Genomic DNA, 18,064 nt, shown 5'->3' with positions numbered 1-18,064 from the left:
TAGTAAAGTAAGGCAATATGGCTCATCACAGCTTTTGCTGACTGGGCAGTTGCTCTTATCATTTAGTCAGCTAACCCAGTTCTTCCCAGGACTGCTTGAACATATTGAAATGTTACTATTGGACAATCCTGGAGTCACTGTTGGTCAGGCCACACATATTTCATTCTCGTCTATAAATAAATGCCTGTAATATTTTTCATTCATTGTGTAATCCAACTTTCAGCCTCTCAGTGTCTCTCAGGTAAGTCACTGGGACATAGAACAAAATCCAGCTTTTGAATATCTGTCAATACCTCGCTGTCCTGTCCCTCAACTTTTGCTTTTCAGACAATTTAAAAAACAAGGAAAGAACAAACAACACAATTAAGGGAAGCTGCCAAAAGCTTTGGAGGTGTCAGCTGGCAGTATTGCTCGTTGTGCAGATGAAGTTTTTGACTTTTGCTTATATAAATGATCTGAGAAAAGCTATGAGAAGACTTGAAAACAAGGTTTTCTTGTGGTGAAAAGAAAAAGGGGGGATAAAATTATTAAGAACCTCTACTGAAATTTATTGGTGAGTAGGTAAATATCTCACCGACCCTGAGCCAACAAGAAATTCTACTCTAGGCGTGAGATTAGCTTTACTCAGCTGATTCAATCCATCAGTACTGAGGTCAGACAGGAAGCAGTGACAATATAACTGACAAGTCCTAATAGCCTGGTTTGTCTTGGATCAGCACCAGAGTTATGAGCAGTTACGTCCTGTCTATGCAGAAAGTCTTGAATCAGAAAGCGTTATGGTATTTCCTCCTGGTCGTTGAGGTAATTCTGTGAGAGTAGCTTTGCCCGGTGGACCATGGTGGGGTGCAGGAAACGTTGGGTGCACCATCCAGAAGGGATGTCAGCAGTGGTGTGAGGTGGAGTCCGTGACGTGTGGAGCAGGTGGGGGTGGGTGTCCCAGTCTGACAGCCCAGGTGCTGCTGCCAGCCTCATGGGGAGGCAATCATCTGGACTCCAACATGTGAGATTTTGGGGTATTCCTTGCATGTTGCTAAAGCAATTAGTGGAAGTCAGTGGAGCAGTCATGGTCACTTTTGCAAAGATCACCCCATTGTTTGTCCAGGAAAGCCTCTGATTGTCAATGTTTCCCTCCCTGGACAAGCAGTGCAGCAGTCCAGAGGTATTAACAGAGGGAGGTAGTAACTAAGATTGGAAAAATGCAGGGTAGAAATAATAAAATCTTAATATTGACAATACAAGATGAATACATAAGCAAACATATCAGTAAAATAAATGTGTTAATGCCATTGGGATATTAACCAAGAGGAGTATTTCTGTGCTGGCGTTGCTTCTAGCTACAATTATAAGACCATTTGTACAGTATATTTTTGTCTAATATTTTTCTTTATAGATACTCCATCAATGTCACATACAGATCCTACTGAATTATGCCACTCACATATTTAATAACAAATAATCCTTCCAGGAACTATTATGGATTTAAGTGTGATTATAGTAAGGATATCAAATAGCTACTTTAACTTCACATTTTGCAAAGCTGCAGACTTAATTATACTGTAGCCTAGACAGGTATCAGTTTTACTTGTGCTTCTAACAAGTTCTTTTACTTTTGACCAAAGGTGATGTGCACTACAAAATTTTCTCAAATGCTGTTTATTATGATTATATCAACCCCTCACATACGAAAAAATGTGGTATTTAAAATAATGCAACAAAGTGTCCAAAGTGAGTTTTGGTTGTTAGTCTTCTGGGTTGATTCCTACATTAGTGAAACCAGAATCAGGCCCAATATTTCATGCAAATGATTTTTCCTATGTGATGTAATAGGAAAACGAAAAATTTTCACTTGATCAACAGTGCTGTCTGGTGAAAGAAAAGGTAGTGTTCTTTTTTCCTTGTATTTGTTTCTCTGTTTCCACATTCACGTAATGCACATTTAAGAAAACAGGAAAACAGATTTTTGCAGAGCTACCTTTGAACCTTGGAGTTGCTTTACAACACTTATTGCATTACTAACAAGCCACAGGTGTACACTACAGGAGCGGGTGAAAATGTAATTGAGGAGTATGATGACAGTTAATTGTCCATAATGTATTTATCCCAAGATGCACTTATGCATCTGTTATATATTTAGGTATTTGTTACTAGTAGCTTTGGTGATAGTTAAGCAGAGGGGCATCTATATCTAAAAGACAATAAAAAAGGAAAATGCTATCAAGGGGCTCTAAAGTGGCAAGACAAAGAAACTTCGTCTCTTTTTCACTGTCTTAGAAATGAATAGGTCTATTTATTTCAATGGGATTTTTTTTTTCCATGTATGCCATATTAAGGTTTGTGTACAAAACACTTGACTCTTGTTTCTGGGTGTACTACAGGACTGAATTACTTGATTACCTGCAGGCATTTTAGTAGTGATGTATTTTGATATCTGCCTTTCTAATATAGTTTCTTCTCTGTTTCAGCTTATTGTTGTTATAAAACAGCTTTGCACAATAGATTAAAGTAGTGTCTATTCACCCATTGACACATAGAGGATTTATGTGTGGGAGTAACCCACAAACTTCCCCTCCTCTTTACTACCTCCCTCCATGCATGCCTTGAGAATAGATGTGATAATTAGTCATCTACTTTTATCTATATTTGCATGCCATCCAGACATTTAAGATGAGAACACCAAGTTGCTGTAATTGAAGCGGTGTCCTGAATTCAAAATGCAGTGATACAGCTCAGATAACTTTGGACAATTATCCGTTTTCTGGGCCTGCTTCTGCTTTCTGTGAAGTCAACAGCAAAACTCCCACAAGGGTCAGCAGTGAGGGGAACTAAGCCTCAAAAAATGGGTTATTATTTTTGAGATTTCTCAGCAAAATACTGAAACCAAACTGCTTATCTTTAAAATCCAGTGTAGATTAGATTAATAATAACATCATTTTAGGGCAGCGGTTAGTATGAGACACTCAGTGAAGAGCTCGTGCTTTCCAAAGGTCAGGATGCAAATGGACAAGCTGCACGAGGGGAAGGCTCACCCCATATCAGGAAGCGGCAGAGCTGAGATCCTCACCCACCTGTGCAGCGTGTTATACCCCCTGGAAAGGTAACTCTGTCATGAGAGCTCATCTTTCTTGCCGTGGAGCTAGCCCTGCACTCGGATTTGCTTGCACAGGCTCCCTCAAGTTTAATGAGATTTTGTAGGGGGGACAGTAGCCCCCCCTATAGATCGGGGCCCATATAACCACATTATCTTAAAAGACCAGAGCTCAGTTCATATCAGAAGCTAGCTGCTCATTTGAAATTGGCTAAACATTAGCATCTTAGAAATATTATCTAAAGTTGCTGAACACTGGTGTTAACCTGCTGCATGCTTGGAGTGCTCTGATAAAAATGCAGTTGCTGTGGTAATTGTTATATTATGTTCAGAAAAGTGCCAAGAATATAATTGCTTGCGAAATGACTGTGCAGTTCAGCTTTAATCTACATGGCAAAACTGTTTACTAAAATTAAAAAAAAAAAAATCCAAGTCTTTGCATAAACAAATATATTCAGAAGTAGACTCTTTATTAAACTTTTAACACCAAATTCATGTTTGTAGTTTATTAACCAGATGCTATTTGTAACCTCTGATGTTTGTTAAAAACAAAACCAAAAAGCACATAGCATCATGAAACCGCAGCAAAAACCTAAACTCCCAAAACACAACAAACCTAAACCACCAGAGGATGATTTCCTTAAGAATGTTCCCTCAGGTATGTTCAGAATATTAATTAGGCCCATCTATTTCTGTTGGATAATAACAATGTCCAAGAACTGAATAGAATCTATGACCTGTGAAAGGGCCATTCATATGCTTTAGTCTGCCTTAGTGCATTCCTTAACAAGTGAACATAGACCTTTTTCACAGTCATCCTAAATGTTTCAACTGTGTGTTTCATGGTTTGGTTCTTGTGTCTCCAAAACACATAGCTTTTTTTCTCCCCTCTCCCCTCTCCCCTCTCCCCTCTCCCCTCTCCCCTCTCCCCTCTCCCCTCTCCCCTCTCCCCCCTCCCCTCTCCCCTCCCCTCCCCTCTCCCCTCCTCTCCCCTCCCCTCCCCTCCCCTCCCCTCCCCTCCCCTCCCCTCCCCTCCCCACTCCCCTCTCCTCCTCTCCTCCTCCTCTCCTCCTCTCCTCCTCCTCTCCTCCTCTCCTCCTCCTCTCCTCTCCTCCTCCTCTCCTTTCTCCTCTCTCCTCTCTCCTCTCCCCTCTCCCCTCTCCTCCCCTCTCCTCCCCTCTTCTCTCCTCTCCCTTCCCTTTTTTTTCCTTTTTTTTTTTTTTTCCTGGTCTAGTGGGACATATTCCATGGTCTCCTCATTTAAATGCTTATGCCTTTATGGTTATTTTTACTGCCATACCTATGGGGCTTCTTACTGTATTGCCTGTAGCTGAAGAAGATTTTAAAGGAATTAAATTTATTCAGTTTAAATCTTCGGGGGCATACAACAATATCTTAAACAAATAGCAATAATTAAAAAGCATCTATTCGAACTGTGCAAAAAGCAAATAGATTTAATTTAAATACAGTAGTCAGACCTAAAGGTTTTTTTTTCCTTAAAAACAGAAAGGGTCTTCCCTCCTCCCCACCTTGCTTTTATTTCATGCAACTTTTCAGTAGTTACTGTTAAACTACTTTGTCAGTTATTTGGTGACTTCCAACATGTGAAATGAGTTTGTTGGTACAAAGCATTTCCCAGAGGGTTTGTGTTAGGGGTTACCAAAGCCTCCACAGAGATGACCTAGGTGCACTCTTTGGTTGCCTAAGCTAAAGCCAGAGGCTGAGAAACCTGAGAGTCTGCTTTGTTAAATGTGACTCTTCCTGTTTTTCTCACGTTGACTGTCAAAATATGTCTGCAGTACCACGATCTAATGGAGATACAGTCATATATACATAATTGCTGTTATCCTAGTAATTATAATAAATAGTAAAATCACATTAGAAATGTTTTAAGGTCTTATAAAAGTGTGTGACCATAAATGCTTGGATTTGCTGTAGCAGTTCTCCTTTGACACAATGCTCTATGTGAGCAGAACAATCCTCACACGTGGTGCATGTTTCAGGGGCAGTTTCTGCTGTTACTGGTCACCAGCGATGGTGGGATGTATCTCCAGAAGCTAGCTGTGGTCAGAACTCAGCCAGAGCTCCTTCCCAAGGCAGTCTCAGTCCATCTTGCATTTGTTCTAATGTACACTTGAGAACTGAAGTCAAATGATGGATGTAACTGCAATGTTTTAATTTATGTTGTTATGACCAAATTAAAGGTGTCCATGCCATCCCTTGCTTGTCTCTGCTCTTCTCTCTCCCTCTCTGCTCAAAACCATACTTAAATTTTTCTTGATATCTGTAGCACAAACAATGCTTTTGGAGCACAGTACTTTTTGGTAGCAATTTTGAGCTAAAGATGCTCATCCCTACCTGATCACTCTTGGTCCCACAGCACAGTTCATTGATCAAAAAAGAAACTTGGGCTGACACATGAGGGAGGCCCATGGAGGAATTGGTAGGGCTAAGGCAGAGCAGAACCTGCTTGTGCCAGTGGAGAGCAATGTCTGCAGAACTGTACCTTTCATGGGTTGTAATCAAAGTAACATGGACTTCTAGACACAAACTGAGAAATTTTACTTGCATAGTTTACCAAGGTGCTTAAAAAACACTTGGATTCAGGTAGCCTCCTTTTTTAACTTAGGCAAAAATGTATATATTTGACTAATGTGGCTTGGGGTTTTTTCAGCTTGGAGTCTGAGAGTATTTCTGTAAGGTATGAAAGGAGAAGAGATAAATTCTAGACAGTTTCTTGCAAGTGCCAAAGAAAGTGACAGCTACCCACATAAGCAAAATATCTAACAGTGCCTCACATCCACTGGAAAATGCTTAAGAGTCCACAAATAGAAAAAGGTTAAAAACTACTGACCTAAATAATTGGTTCAATTTTCAAGAGTGCTGAGCATCCAACTGTTCTCATTGATTATAAACAGATGATGATAACGAATAACAGCTCCCATAGTTGATGAAAGGCATATTTTCTGGGGAACTTGTCCACAGATTCTTAGAAGAAGGATGCATCTAATACAAGTCTTTGATAAGGAGGAACATTTCTCCCTTGGTTGTCTATTTTGTATGCATAGCATACATAAATATTTTTGCTTTCACACTGTCTTATTTTTCCTTAGAACTCGGTTTAGAATTGAACTGTAGCAGACACGAGAAAGCATAAGACAAGATCTTAGTTTCGTATGTGGATTGAATGCTGCTTCATGCTTCAGTCCTGAAACTGCTTTCATATTTACTGCATTATTTGACCACCTTTTTTAAATTTAGTAAATTCCACATCCTATAATACAGAGTAGTTAGAAAAATGTATGAGTAATCTGTTAAATTTTATACCAGCTTTAGATCTTTTTTTGGTTGCCACATCCAACAGGTTTCATGTTTTGATTCTATGTTATTGTGGTAAATACAGAAGAGCTCTGTTGTTTACTGGCAGGAAAATTGTACCAACTGTTAGCGGGGGAAAATTGAAGCTTGCATTTTAATTGAAAATTCTGGACACCTTCCTTAAAGTTTTTCTTTTTGATGTTGTCATTCATATACTTCAGATCTCTGGTGTTTTAGAGCTTTATTTTAATTAATCTTTTGAAAGTTTCTGCAAGATTGATGTGAGAAGTGAATTTTGTCCTTCTTGTTTTGCAGTACTAATGCTTGTGACCGACGAGAATCTAAGCTGAAAAATATGTGAAGTCCTCTTGTCAGAAAGGCTTATGAGTCTATTCAAAATACCTATGTTCTAGAAAATAATAGCCTTGGTCCATTTTGTCAAATTGAATACTGCTCTGATCTATTGATATTTCGGCTGTCTGTATGACACCACTTGTCAACAGTGAAACAAGCTTCTTGTAAAAGGGTGTTTTTCAACACTTCTCATCATAAATGACGGTGTTAAGTTACAATATTGATATTAGCTGGAACCAGTTTAGGTTACACACAGACAAAGGCATCTGATCAGTACCATACCAGGAGAATGCCTGTATAAACTTTTGATTAAATCAGTAATCTTCTCTTAGGAGGTTTTCACAGAATCACAGAATGTTCGGGATTGGAAGGGACCTCGAAAGATCTTTTAGTCCAATCCCCCTGCTGGAGCAGGAACAACTAGATAAGGTTACACAGGAAGGCATCTAGGCAGGTTTTTAATGTCTCCAGAGGAGGAGACTCCACAACCTCCCTGGGCAGCCTGTTCCAGTGTTCTGTTACCCTTACTGAGAAGAAGTTTCTTCTCATATTTAAGTGGAACCTCTTGTGCTCCAGTTTGAACCCATTACCCCTTGTCCTGGCTCCGTTCTCGTGACACTCATCCTTTATGTATCTGTAAACATTAATAAGGTCACCCCTCCGTCTCCTCTTCTCCAAGCTAAAGAGACCCAGCTTCCTCAGCCTTTCCTCATAAGGGAGATGCTCCACTCCATCATCTTTGTTGCCCTACGCTGGACCCTCTCCAGCAGTTCCCTGTCCTCCTTGAACTGAGAGGCCCAGAACTGGACACAATATTCCAGATGTGGTCTCACCAGGGCAGAGTAAGGTTTTAGAGACATTCAGCTGAACTCTTTCCTCAAAAATCTACAAGACCACTGTTTAAAAATAGATAGTCTAGTCTTGCATTTTGGGAACATTGGCCAGTGTGCCATAATCCTCCAAAGTGCTAAGCTTGGCTATAGGAGCAATGCTGAGCATAGCCTGTAGCTCTTAGGCTTGCTCACTACACCTACTACACATCAAGTGGCAAAGTGGAATAGGATCTAGAGCCAGTGAACCACTGGCAAATCCTGATGGGTTGGAGCTGAAAATACAGATGCCCAGATGGAGAGGAGAACTAAAGGCAGCAGCTGGGCAGCAGTGAATGAAAACATTGTATGGGTGAGGGCAGCAACAGCTGTGAAGGTTCTGTATTGGGCCACCTCACATTCTGCTACTTTTAATGACATCTAAATGCCCTTTACATAATTTTTTTTTTTCTGTTGTGACTTAATAGTTAAAGGGAGATTGTTTAATAAATACATATGATCATCCTCTCCACTCAGATGTGGGAGCGTGATAGCCAAACTTGGGGAATCCTGGGGGCCGTAGAAATACGAAGGCTGCTGAGCACACACACATGCAAATGGCAAATTTGATTACAACGATGGGCTGTCTGCTTTGCAGCTCCTGGAAGCCCACCCTCAGCCGTAAAAATGCAAAAATAGTGCAACAGGCAATGTGGCAGAACAGGGCGCTCTGTATTCATTCACAATTAGGTGTTCTATTCTGTTGTCACCAGATGCTGCCACGCACATTACACAACAGAAATGGGATTAGCAGGAATAACAAAAACCTGTCAAAGCACAAAACCATGGCCTAGTAGTCCTGACAAATTAAACAGCCTACAATGAGTGCCAGAGCATGAAAATCACTCACCCTTCCTCTTCTATCTCTTAGAGGTAGGCAGTAAATGCCTTCTTAAAGACAGGCCACCATGTAGCCAACACCAGAAGTAGAGGAACAAAAAGGCATTTTCAATTCTGATTGAGCATAGATTAAGGACAAACCAACCAACTAGTGAATATCTGAAAGATACATGTTTCATTCTGTTAAATACACAATAATTCGCATGCTCCTGGAATGTCCTAAGCAACCCATGTCAGAAACACTGTGAGACCTAGCAATGCATTTCTGTGCAAATGAGTTTCCACGGAGTGCTGTTAGCTTAATTTGTATCTGTGTAATGCAAGATAAAATAGGTTGAATAGCTATGTGAAACTCATGTTTTGCTCACCATGCTCATGCTGGTGGGTCATCAACATGGTGTGCTGGAGGATTCAAAGGGTGAGTGATTATTTATACAGAAAGCAGCTCTAAGGCTGGAAACCAGATGATGAGTTCTTTGTGTATTGCTCTGGGACAGCTGCAGTATATGCAGGTTTTTAAGATATGAACAGGAAGCTCCTGTCTGCTATAGCCTGTTTTACTTACTTGAGTTGAATAATGGTGTCATTAAACTGAACAGCCAACTGTGCTTGAAATTTCTCTAGGGCTATATGACAAGTTGCTCTTCATAACCCAGTTGTCCATTCTGCATCACACTCATGTCAAAAGCAGTGACTTGTAACAAGCTTTTTCACATGCTTTTGTAAAGGCATCTTTTGGTTTTGCAGGCTGCCTGTCACTTATTCTACCTCAGTATTCTCTGTAGATGGTGGTCATTGGCTATTCTTATTGCATCTGTACAGCTTTTCAGCTGGAAAATTTTTCTCCCAGTCACTCTGAGACATTATTTGCTGGTCCTAAACTTGGTAAACTTTTATCCTTGCCATAACCTCAGCTGTATGGTTCTTCATTTTTGCTAAGTGTGATTTCTAATAACAAAAGTGAATGGACATCAGCTATGGGGAAACAGGATATAAACAGCTGGAAGATCAACAACTTCAGGCAGCTTTCTAGATGACACCTTCACAATGCTCTTTTTTTTTCCCTATACTTCTTTATCCTCACTTTTCTTCTTGCCTAAGGGGTGGCAGATAAGTCACCCAGCTTTAGTGCAACTGTAAGTTTAGATGACCAATCCAGCAAGAGTGACAAATGCTACTTTCTTGCCTCTTTCCTGACCCCATAAGATTTCCAAGATTTCTTTTGGGAATTACTTACAGAAGATGTATTTCTTCATCTGTGGCACAAAAACCATTTTTCCCCTTTATTTCCGCCCTCTGAGAAAGTCCTTGGAGTAATAGGTAAAATGTCAGAAATAATTAAGAAAAATGCTGATATATACTGTGGCAGAGAATTATACCTTTTGAGATGGTCATTGCCATCATCTGTAGTCAGTCCCCTGATAGATATAAATACCAGCTTTATCAGCTTGTTTTAGATGATGATATGTTGAATCAATGTTGATGAAGACTATATTTTGGAAACTTCAGTAAAAGGGAAAGAATAGTTTCAATTGTGAAGCAGAGGACATAAGTTCAAAATAGAGTAAGTAATTGACACAGAATACAGACATTTGTCTATATAATATCTATTTGATCCCGTTCATAAAAGTTCTTTCTTATCTTTTTCTTTTTTTTTTTTTTTTTTTTTTTAACTTTTACCTTAGACACCTCTATGCATGGAAAGTAAAGATCTCTGTGTAAGGCTATGTAGACAGAAACTGGTGTTAATGTGTTTAACATATTAAACACTCAGAATGTCACATCTGCAGTGGCAGACAAATGGCAATGGCTAAAGTCAAAGAACTCATGTCATTTTAATGTTATGGAGGTAGGTGCTGGTTATAACTTAAGGAATTTCCTGTGATGCGGTGATTCCACAGTATATATACTGATATTGTCACAACCATATAATATGGTACACACACAAAAAATGGCAAAGGAACCAGAGACCTTTCCTATGGCATATATAGGAAATTCATAGTTTTCCTCGGGGTTTACTACAGAAAATGACAGACTTTGAGACAAAGGGGCATCCTGAGTGACAAAACCACCACTCTGAAGAGAATGAACTTACAGGGGAGTGATTTGCAGGGCAGCAGAGGCACTGGAAGATAAGAAATGGAGCTTTGATGTTATTGTGATAGAAAAGGTAAATGCAGAAGACAAGAAAAGCTGCAGGGCAAAGAACTGGAATAGCAAAAAAAAAATGAGGAAAGATGTACAGAGGGCAAGTTGGCCTGAAATAAGGATAAAGCACCAGTTGATGCTGGTGTGGCATTCTGGGCTGATGATAGCACAGTTCCATCCCACCAAATGTTCTGTCTAAGAGTTTGCTTTCTGCTTGGTATGGAGAGCATGTGTCCAGGTAGTACCCAGAAGCAATGGCTTTACTTTACTGGCTAAGTAACTATTCTGATTATTAGGTGTTTATGTCCTTAAGAAAGAACCTTTTTGTCCTGCATCTCAAAAGAAAAGGTCATATTTATTTTCAAGGTAAATGGATCATGACTAGATTTATAGTACCATGTACTCAAAGATCAAATTGCATGACCGCAAGCATTTATATTTTTATTTATAGGAAATAATATAAAAGAGCAAGAAGCTTATGTGCAGCTTAACTGTTGAACATTTATCTTTTTCAAAATGCATTAGAAAGGCAAATGGACTTGGAATGACAGTTAAAAAGCAAAGATCACTCACCATAATTTATTAGTTTGGGTATTTAGATAGAATTGAAGTAGGAGTTATAGTGCCTGCAGATCGACCTGAACTGTTCTACTGTATTTTATGTGGTATAAGGTAGCAATCGGTTGCATAAGGAGCTAGATATTTGGTACTAAATAATTTTCAACTTTTAAATGATACTTCTGTATTCTCTGATTATTTTTTTTTTTAAGCCTTAGCAGCTATGTCTACATAGTAAGTCAGTATCTTAACCTTCTTTGGAACAGATCTCCATATGAAAAGCCTTGCATCCACATGAAAACCTGCGTAGATCACTCAAAAAAAATGTTCAGACCTTGGGAATTCTGGAATATTGGGACAGTGCTTGGGGCCAGACTTCTCATGGTCTACATTAGACTTAAAAATTAGATGGGGCCAAAATCTTCAGCAGAGGCATATTATGTTCCCATGATGGACAATCCATCAAGCCAAACCAGTGTAAATGAATTAATCTGCCTCAAAACTTCAATATAAACCCCAGATTCTTCCAGAAATTTTTCTAGAGCTTTTCCGGTATGTTTTGATCTCTTTCTCTAATTTAAATTTATTTTCTCCTTGTCTATACAGAGCAAAACTAGCAGTGGGAAAAGTATCCTGTTTGCATCACTGGTGGAGTAGGTCTCTGATGACAAACAATAACTCAGTGCTAATTTTCATTACAAGGGCATGAAAAGCCACTGAAGCTGACTTGGGAAGTCTAAATTTTGCTGCCTTCATGGACATCTGTATCCTAGAATTATGGAAAACTCCCTGATGTCCGAGACGTGCATGCAGCCTCACAGAATACAATATGTTAATATAATCTGATACATGTATCAGGGAGCCGGAGAGTACATTGTCTTTTCATGTAAATGTATGGCTTCAGGATCCTTATACAATTCTCTTTACTATGTACATATATTTTAAAGGTATGGACCTGAACTGTAAAAATACACCAAAGTTGATAGCGCAAATAATAAAATCCTCTTAATACAAACTCTGCTTGGTCTCCTATATGATTTTCAGTGCCTGGTAATTGCTTATGAACCAGTTTCCCCTGCAGTCCAGCTCACATATGTATATATAATGGGAGAGGAGAACAACATAATCTCTTGGTATATCAGACAGTTTGTAAATAAATCTGTATTAGGTGGGTACAGTATGACTCTAAGTGAGGCATAAATTGTGAATCAAATTTTAGAAATAATGATTGTAAGTATGGCAGTGTTGCATTGTGAATATTTCATGAGAAATGGAAAATACATTTTGCAGTGGTTTATTTCAGCTGTTTTAATAATACTTACATTTTGTTCACTAAGGACTTCATGCCATTTGGATTGTTTTCATTGAAATGTGAAAGCAATGTACTCATATTCAAGTGGAATTAGATATAGGTGTTTTCCTCTCTTTGAAAAAACAAAGTTACTTAATACACAACATAGGGATTGCTTATGACACTGTTATATCAAACCATTTCTGTGGAATTGCAAGAAAACATGATAAAACACAAGTTTGCTACTAGTGCTCTTGGCAGTGCTTTGAACCGGTGAAAGAGATATATTCCTTATTTTTCAGATGTATTTTGCTTTCTGTGTTAATATATGATAAATCTACAATCAGTACTATAAGTCCTGGAAAGATATGATATTCCCTTCAGTATTTTAAAATTAAGTTTGATCCATCTTAAGTTTCAGCATGAGTTCTCATTGGCAGCATGATGTTAATAAATCATCAGAGCGCCATTGATCAAGTGACACATTTAACACTGCACAAACACTGCACAAACAGCAAGAACTTATATTGGGCCACAAACCCTTTGCCATTAAGAGGATTAATAATTTCACACTGACAGTTTATTAACTTCTCTCTAGCTCCAGAGTTAATATGAAAAATATTTAAAGAGGCTTCTGGGCAAAGAAGAGGCAGGTCGGGCCTGGTCCCAGATCAAGGCGAGCTGCTCCAGGTGAGGCAACTGCTACCTCTGGTCAGAGCCTCAGCTTCTCTACCTAAAAAATGCAGGAGATTATTCTCTTCTTTATAACGTGGTTACAGATTGACTGGGTCCCATTCCTTTCAATCCACTTTCTACTTCTACTGCAGGATAACATTTCCCAAGTGCTCTAATCCTTAACCAATTATTTTAGACTTCAGTCTGACTCGGCTCATTACATGTTTCTCTGCCTTCCATTCCCTGCTCATCTTTCTTTGATGTTGCATTTTCATACATTACATTCACTACATTCACTTGTAGGATTCAGCCTATATTGGCCTTATTATAACTTTCACTATTTTCATAATGAACTGGCTCTGTTTTCTCATTTCATGTAATGAAATGACACCACTGTCAAATATCAACCATTAATAGCATGAATTTCTCCGTCTCACTAAACAAAACCACTCAGATCTTCACCTGATAAATTTAGTAGAAATGTATATAACTCTTTCTCCTTTGAAATGTCAGCCTGGCAACTAAATTAAGTCTTAGATTAGACACCCTTGTTCTGCTGGGGAAAAAAAGAAAAAAAAAAAAAAGGGCAGAAATATTTGGAGAATTATGCAGCCCGTACAAGGTGAATCCTTAAATACAAGGTGAAGGTGTGTGAACACCCTTCAGGGAAAAGGGGAGCAGCCTCAGATGCCTGGAGTCTTGACTTCATGTCCTTTACAGAAGAAACAGCTACAAAGGCTATATTCTTCAGCTTGCCAAAAAGTTAATGCAGAGAACGTATGAAAAAGGGTCATGACTGCCACAAAGAGAAAGGAGTCGCCACTATTTTTTCTGATACCAAAAGTGTGGGCATTAGATGAAGGCAACATGCATAGCCTTGGAGGAAACCATCGGGGTTCTGCATGCAGTGTGTAGCCCAGCATTACCTGCTAGGAGCCCATGTGCTGCAGGTATTATTGATGCTTTATCGGAATTCAGTGGGCAACCGAAGAAGTTCACAGAAGAGAGATCCAGCAAGGACTGCTAACAGAGAGTGCAAATATTTGGAGGCTTGCAGAGTTTCCTGGGTAAATATCACTAACATTTGCTGCTTTCCTGCACTAATTCCCAGACCTTCACTTTTGGCCACTGTCAAGGACAACGGGGCTGAATCCACATCTTGCACAAGCAGGTAAGATGCCTTTTATAGTCTTCAGTACCTTGGTGATCTGCCTAAAGCTGAATGAGTGAATCTGTGCCTCGATTTACAATGTGTGGTTGTGGGTTCCCCACAGGGGACAACTTCTACAGATCTGCTCATGGGTCTGCTCCTGCGAGCCAGGTTGCACATGCACATTAGCATTTTCCAAGGTAAAGTTTCTAACATAGCATTAAATTGAGTTTTAAATGAATGAGCTGATAAAAATGCCATCTGAATGATCACATTTCAGTTCAGCAAGACTGGATTTCTTTTCATTTGAGAGAGATCTGATCTAATTTCACATCTTCCAACTGGATTTTTATTTCTCCCAGTCAGCAAAGTAATAGGTTACATTCTGGTAAAACACACAAATATTTTCTAACTGCAAACCATCATGTTTCAGTGGTTTCAGCTTTTCAGGTTGTTATCTGCAACTGTTATTACTATGCTATTGTAACCACCACTTTTTTCCAGATTGAATGTGCTGCTATTTGAACTCTGATCCCATGGATAGAGCATGAACAGCACCTTTAGTAGGACAGCAAATACTATCTGTTAAACCATGGCCATTTAAATGGTCAAAGTTTCTTTGTGTACATTGACCACTAAAAAAAGGAAATGAGCTCTGATCTTTTAATCATGGATGAACTGTAAGAATTAGAATATTTAACCATTTTAAGCATTGAGTGTGTATGTGCTGAGTTGTTTGTGGGACTGAATTTCTAATAACTTTTTTAATTGGAGGTTCAATTCATGTCCAAATGGGCAGATCTTAATAACTATATAAACCACTAATCACACCACTAGGCAGATCTTGATGTGTCTTCAATATTTAATTCAGTCAGATATCCTTAAATAATTCAGTGATTTTTAATTAAAGAAAATAGCGTATTTAGTTGATTTTTTTAGACTAGGGAATATTTATCAACGTGATTCCATGCCTTTACACTTCTCTAATATCTTTTCTTTCCCTGCTTGGTATTTTATGGCTTGTGGATTCTTTCTTAGTTACATATTTTTTTATAAAAACAGGGACTTTGATTTGTAAATGTGAATGTGATCATAAAAACCTATGGCTTCAAAGTGTCCTTATTTATATTTAAATCCTTCCTCTCACCTGCTGTTTGTTGCTTTTTAGTTATGTCACCAGTCCCACTGGAGCTCAAAAAATTTAGCCGGTCCTCTCTAAACTCCCAGACATGTTCTTTTCCCATGTACTCTCCTGTCCCTGCAGCTTCTGATGTAAAACAGATTTAAGTATATGTAGAGCAGAGGTCAACATGAAAGCTTAAAACAAAACAAAAAAAAGCTGGCATGCAACTTTTAGCTCTGGTTCTTATTATAACTCAAAGCTCTATTTTAGTAATTTAAAAATGGTAGCATTGTTCTACATCCATACCCTACCTTTCACTTTCACTGAATTTCTTAATGCCTGTGATGCCCAGTTTAGATAAACTTCTAGACTAGTTGATGACCATGTGGATGAACTGCAGCCAGTTATGCCACAATGGTAAAACAGACAATTATTTTGCAAATTAGGCTCTGTGAAGTTTGCATTTATTTTCCTTTAGGCTATGGAAAAGAGCAAAACTTTGAACACATTTCTCCCATTCCTGAGTAGATATTTGCAAAATCATGACTTTGGTGAGTGTTTGGTATGAGCAGTGGGAGTAGTGGCTTCATGAAACCACTTCAGTGATAGATTTACTAAAAGTTTATTGCTAAGTACCTTTTTTTTTTTTTAACAGGACAGCTTTTTCATTTTTGTAGCTTTGTAGTAACACATCCCTTTCTCAATGCCTCAGTAAATGATCATGACTTAAGTGTTGAACGAGGATTAAATACCGCATGCTATGGTTCAATGTGCTAGTTCGTTTACCAGTGTTGTATATATGTACCCAGCCTTCTGCATTTTTCAGTGCTTAATCAGATGGAAATAGTAATTGGAGGTGTAATTCAGTGTTGTGCTTAAGGTCATTAAACCCTGTGGTAATGGCTAAATCCAGACCCTGCTGTGGCCTTATAAGGCAATTTGGCAAAGAAACCAGTGCTGTTTTACTGAACCAATGAAAACTGGACAAGGACTGTGTCCCTGCTAAGGGACAAAGCTTCATTGTATGAATTTGCTGTATTTTAGCTTACATGGAACAGGTCTAAGATGACAAGGATATATACTAAGCATTTATCAGCCTCTTCTCTTCTTCTAGGGAGAAAGTACCCAAAACAGTCCTAGAGCTGTGCCCTAGTGCACTCCACAAGTGTTTGTCCTTCTGCTCTTCAGTTCAACTTCCATCATGAATGTAAATTTCTGTGGAAAAAGTACTTTTTGCCCAGGAATATCATTCATGCAAAATGAATCCTGAGATGAGGTAGAAGATAATGAAGATATTCACTGTAACAATTAGTTACAAATCAGAATATAAAACCTAATATTATAAATGTTTTGGCCTTATCCTGTAGGGCAGGGGTGTCAAACTAATTTTCACCAGGGTCCACATCAGTCTCACAGTTGCCTTCAAAGGGCTGAATGTAATTTTAGGACTGTATAAATGTAGGAATAGTTACACTCCTGCTGTAGAGGGTTGACTGAAGTTAGAAGGTTACGAGAGGTATCTGCAACTTCATGGGAGCTCATAAAAGATTGTAGTCTGTATTCTGCTCATAGCAAAGTCTGAGACTAGCATTCAGCTGTGAATTTGGCAATAAATTGGAAATAAATTTAGCACCTCTTTCACTTCTGGATAAACGTGACCACTCTTTCCTCAATGGTCATTTTTTGCCTATCTGATAGAGATGGCTTCTTCACAGAGATGGAAGATGGGGTAGAATGTGGAAAGCAGATAAAAAGGCACTGGTGGAATGGAGTCCTTTGAAAAAGTAGAGGGAGGGTTTTTTATGTCTGATAGCTAAAAAAACCTCATGGCCCTAGGGCCTTCAAATGTGTTTGATTCTTTTGTCTGCAATAAGGAATTTGAGCTATTTGAGCATTTTGGGGAAGGTCAGGTGGTTAATTTTGAAGCTGTCTGCCACAGCTGTGTAAATCTTAAAAGAACCTCATGAGGCCTTGAATGCAGAGCATAAACTCAGGAGATCTGAGGTGGACATTGTAAGAAGCAGCACTTTATCACAACTGTGGATGAGGAGGGAGAGTCACTTGCAGGTGATTCTGAGAGGGAAGGAAGGAGATAACAAACTGGTGTGAGATTTGGATCTAGGATGTCATGGGGCATTCAAGCAACAAATATTCTTTAGAATCCACTGAAGGTTTAAGACTCTTTTAATATCTCTTATTCTTTTCATGCTCTGTAAAGCACGCCAAAGTGTAGGAAATTTTAGAAATTTCAACAAATGCTGATGTTAACCCCACAGAGCTTACAAATCATTAATTCAGCTCAAAAAAAAAAAAAAAAGGAAAAGCTTTAGATGAAAATAATCAAAACAATATATGCAATGTATATAATAAAAGCTATTGTGTGACATTTTCAAGCATTCTATGATATTAAGGGTTACAAACATTGTCTTTTTATTGTTAGACTTCATATATTGCATAACCTCCATTGTTACAGGCAAACACTAAATAACTGAGACTTGCATATAATCTTGAGCTGGCAATATTGTCCAGATGGCAGTCTCTTTCCTCCAAACTGTGGCAATCCATCTTCACCCTTGTTTCCATATTAATTACTCATCCACATTATTGTATGCTGATTAAACCTAAAAACCTAGAGTTTCCAGGTCCTATTCCT

At 38.7% G+C, this 18,064-nt stretch overlaps 1 long non-coding RNA gene across 4 annotated transcripts in view; it reads left to right on the top strand.

The window, feature by feature from the left end:
• The window catches only part of LOC139828603 (uncharacterized), a 43,149-nt gene extending 30,994 nt beyond the window's left edge, over nucleotides 1-12,155 (top strand). For all 4 annotated transcript variants that reach the window (XR_011740405.1, XR_011740404.1, XR_011740403.1 and 1 more), the window contains one exon: nucleotides 11,779-12,155. This is a non-coding gene — a long non-coding RNA (uncharacterized lncRNA). The remainder of the gene's footprint in view (nucleotides 1-11,778) is intronic.
• Nucleotides 12,156-18,064: the final 5,909 nt, after the last annotated feature.

This window comes from Patagioenas fasciata, chromosome 9 (genome assembly GCF_037038585.1).
Source record: "Patagioenas fasciata isolate bPatFas1 chromosome 9, bPatFas1.hap1, whole genome shotgun sequence".
Taxonomy (NCBI): domain Eukaryota; kingdom Metazoa; phylum Chordata; class Aves; order Columbiformes; family Columbidae; genus Patagioenas; species Patagioenas fasciata.
Note: the sequence above shows the minus strand (reverse complement) of the source record. Positions and strands in the feature narration are given on the sequence as shown.